General features: G+C 36.1%; 1 non-coding gene across 1 annotated transcript; it reads right to left on the bottom strand.

Moving 5' to 3' along the window:
* Nucleotides 1–3,863: 3,863 nt before the first annotated feature.
* Nucleotides 3,864–3,970, bottom strand: LOC124886293. The gene has a single exon (XR_007043379.1). It is a non-coding gene; the product is annotated as a small nucleolar RNA R71 (small nucleolar RNA).
* Between the last annotated feature and the right edge of the window lie 343 nt (nt 3,971–4,313).

Genomic DNA, 4,313 nt, shown 5'->3' with positions numbered 1-4,313 from the left:
CAGTTATTTAATCATGATGCAGCTCATAAGTAGTCAGTATATGATCTCAGTTTTCCTAGTATCTCAGATCAGACTATTTCATTTGGGGACGAATAACCCCAATGGGGAGATATTGTATTACCCCATAAGATTTTAGACGAGTTTCCAGCTATTTGTCACATGTTAAAAGGGTCATCTAGGAGAGTTTCAGAATTTTTGGAAGAGGTTCAGGGTGTTTTTTTACTGCAAAGGCAGTAAGCCTCCGCAGTTTCAGCGTGTCACGGAGGATAGTCTCTGTGATACATAGTGTTTTATCGAGGTTAGCTTCTGTAATGCACAGCGTGCCATGGAGGCTAGCCTCCACGATTGCCTTCGTACCACAAAAGTTGTGTAAATACTGCAACTTCATTAAAGGGGCGAGGGGAATTTTGGTTATTTTTCCCTCTCCCTAAATGCCCAATTCATGATTTGAAACCCAAGAGGGGCATTACTTTCCCATTCACCATCAGTTAACGACGTATTAATATCTCTCATTCTCAAGAACACAAAATTGAAAGGTTTTTCCAAGAAATCAACATCCAAGGTCCTAATTAAAACTTTTTTCAAGAATTTAAGTAACTTGGGTATATGGGATACTCATCAATGGGTTCCTTCCACCCATTGAGTCCCATGAAATCCTTTGTTTTTAAGTATAAACCCTTTTCCTCTTATTATGAAATTTCAATGTTCAATATGAAATTACTCAATTTTCTCTTAATAGATTTGTATACAAGTCATGATAAAGTGTTTAAAATGTAAATTATAAACTTACATGCTCTATAATCTCAGTCGCGCATGTCATGTTCAGTTTATATCATGTTAATCCATCAAGTTATGAATTAAACCATGGGAATATGTTGTCCTCATAAGTTTAACACACTTCCATACTCATAATTATGGATTTCATCAGTTTAGTGAAATATACTATGCCTTGGGTCTACGAACCAAGAATTTTCTTACAGTATCATGAACAAGATATTGCATTAAAGTATTATTCAGTGATGGTAGGTAATGAACACTCAATATCTTATGTTTATACATGTTTTCTATTTCAACAAACAAGTCAGTCAGATCATGATTTCATTATCATATTCATATTTTTATATTCATGATGAGCAATTATCAGTTATGAGTCTAGTTAAGTATAGTCAGTACCAGTGTCAATTCAGTTGGAAGTAGGATTTAGCACCAAGCGAACCTAGGTATGAAGGCTCACCCGCTAGTAGAGGACTGAGTCCTTTAGTAGAAATCCCTAAGTTCATAAACTACGTAGCTAGTGTAGGTCATGAGATGTCACCCACTAGTAGAGGATAGACACTCTCTAAGGGGTCACCCATTAATAGAGGAAAGACACCCTAGTCCTTCAGGAATTTAGACTAGAGGATCCACATAGCTAGTGTTAGTTCCCATGGCAAGGTATTGACACCCTTCCAACTAGGGCTACGGGTTGGACCCCTGATGTTTAGTGTATTTATGAATTCTAGTGTCACTATTCTAGCCTATTTAGCCTTGTTTTAAGGATAATTCATCTACTTAATGTGTTGGTAATGATATAAATGTTCTTATAAGTGTCCAAATATGTTTTTACAATGTTTAATGGTGTTTTCACATGAGTTTTGATTCATATTGATCATTTGAAATTCAACTGAGAAAAGTAGTGTGATTAGCTTGAGCTAGGTGTTTGTCTAGTCTATCGTGTTGGGTTCTAATGTATTTTAATGAGTTCCTAAGATTTTTTTTATGTATATGTGAAACAACTTGATTATGATGTTCAAGGGTCAATTGGATCAAGCCAAGGTCCAAAACAATGAGTAAAAGATCAAATTGAAATTAGCCTATGCTTAGCTCGTGTTTTTGATTCACCGTTTTGGATGTTGTGTTGTTTTGAGCTCTAAATTATTGTGTTTAATGATATATGATTCTTGGTAGTTGTATTATGATGATATTAAGGATATAAAATCTTCAAATCAAGTGTAAACAACTCAAAAAGGCTCGGAATGGCTCAACGGAAGCACAATACACAAATTGATGCAATCTGGACCCCTAAAATATTTTGTGCGCATGTGGGCTATGTGATTGACCAATGGACACATGATGCACACCATTGGATTCATAAGGGGACCAAAATGGTAAAACACCATGTTGCGGTGTCTATTCAATTGGCATTTGTCCAAAAATAGTAGCTCAACACGATAACACTACTTCGTAGTGAGCACCAAAATCAAGAAAAAGTGCCCAGTGATGGCATTTGGAACTATACCGTGACACGGTGATGCCCAAAGTGGGGATAATTCTGTCCATCTGAAATAAAATAGCATGGAAACCTAATCCAAGATGGTTTAGAACTTGTCTACTATAAATATAACGTCCCAAACTCCATTTTGAACATCTTTCAACCCCTAGATCACTTGGAACAACATTGGAGGCTACCATAACTTCTTTTCAGGTTTTTATTTCTTTAATTTAGCTTAATTTACGGTTTTAATCATTCATACAATTAATTGGATGTTGATTATGTCTATGAATGGCTAAAGACTCCCTTTCTAGGGTTAAAGCCAAGAACATCAGTACTATTGTTTTGGATTAAATTTGTTTGATTTGCTTATCATTATTTGTTGTTTGTTTATTCATTTTTTAATTAGTTTATGGATTGATCATCCATGTGGAAAGAGTATGATTATTATTCTTTTATTAAATAAAGAATTTAAATTAGCGTCTAGGACAGGGATGTACGTAGATGCCTTACTTTATTCAAATGTAGGATGATAGCTTTTAAATGCTTAATTGGATTGTTACATCCTGCTCAACGATGTAGTTGTAATATCCATATTAGGTAAATGATTAGAGGTTGGGATACCATAATCATGCAATTAACCCTATGAATCAACAACAAAGAGAAGCTAGTTAACGAATGAAGTTCAATAACATAGTATAACTGTCTGGAGTGCTTTAACCTGGATTTTATCCTATTGATTGTTCCAAGACATTTATTTATGCATTATTTACTTTAATTCCAAGTTATAATTTCAAAACTTTTTTTTGTTACTCTTGCATCAATTAAATCTAAATTGTGAAATACAATAGAATAGTTGTTAGATCAAGTCTCTGTGGGATTTATACTTGGCTTTCCTTAGACCACTTTACTACTTGATAAGACCATATACACTTGTGTGTGTTCTTAGGCGCTTTCAATATTTTGGCGCCGCTGCCGAGGACTTGAAATTTGGCAACTGTTTATTTTAGTTTTACTTTTAAGATTTCTTTGGTGTTTTTTCGCTTGGTCTTGTTTTTGTATTTGCATGAAAAGGGTTTTAAGGTTAGTAAGCTGGCAAGGGATCTGGCGTTGGTAGAACCAAGTCCTGAACCTGAGTAAGTCTTTCGTCAACATAGGAGAGAAGCAATCCTTCTCTCCAAAATTCCTAAATCCCAGAAGATCAAGTTGATCCTATTCCAGTAGCTGAAGAACAAGCAGCCCACAGGACAATGAGAGAAGTGGAAATCCAACTTCCAACCAATTTGACCTCCACATTTCAGAAGCCGGCAGCTGGAGGAAATTTTGAACTTAAACAGAATATGATACAGCTTCTAATTAGTAGTGTACAGTTCACAGGGCTTTCACATGAAGATCCACAGGTCCACTTGGGATTTGTTTTTGGAAATCAGTGACACATTCATTCCTATGAGTGTATATGAATCAAGACTATGTGAGGATGATGCTTTTCCCCTTTTCACTATTGGAAGAAGCTAAAAGTGGTCGAATATGGAACTAAAAAACTCAATCACCTCATGGGATGACATGGCTAGCAAAATTTCTTATTTGGTTCTTCCCATCTGGTAAGACTGCAAGACTTCGCAGTAAGATAGTGTGCTTCAAATAGAAGCCAGATGAGAGTCTTTATCATGCTTGGGAGCGGTTTAAGGCTATTCTTAGGGACTGTCCACACCATCAACAGTCCAACGAGGTACTTGCACATACTTTGTAGAGGCTTTTGACCATAATATCAAATTTTTTCTAGATTCAGCTGCAGGTGGTAAAGCTCTTAAGATGACATATGATAAGTTGTACACTTTATCGAACCGCATAGCTCAAGGAAATCTAGTGGCATGGTGATTCTAGAAGTGCTACAAAGAAAGTTGCAGGGTTGTTGGAAGTGGACCAATACACCATTTTTTCAGCCCAGGTTGCCGCATTACAGAATATGATAAACATGCAATTTAGCAGCTCAAAGTTGGGAGTAGCCCAACCTACGGCCATTATTAATGCAGTCCAACAAGGTACAGGTTGGTGTGAAATT

The sequence above is a fragment of the Capsicum annuum genome, chromosome 7 (genome assembly GCF_002878395.1).
Source record: "Capsicum annuum cultivar UCD-10X-F1 chromosome 7, UCD10Xv1.1, whole genome shotgun sequence".
In the NCBI taxonomy this organism is placed as follows: Eukaryota; Viridiplantae; Streptophyta; class Magnoliopsida; order Solanales; family Solanaceae; genus Capsicum; species Capsicum annuum.
This window is presented reverse-complemented; position numbering and strand designations above follow the sequence as displayed.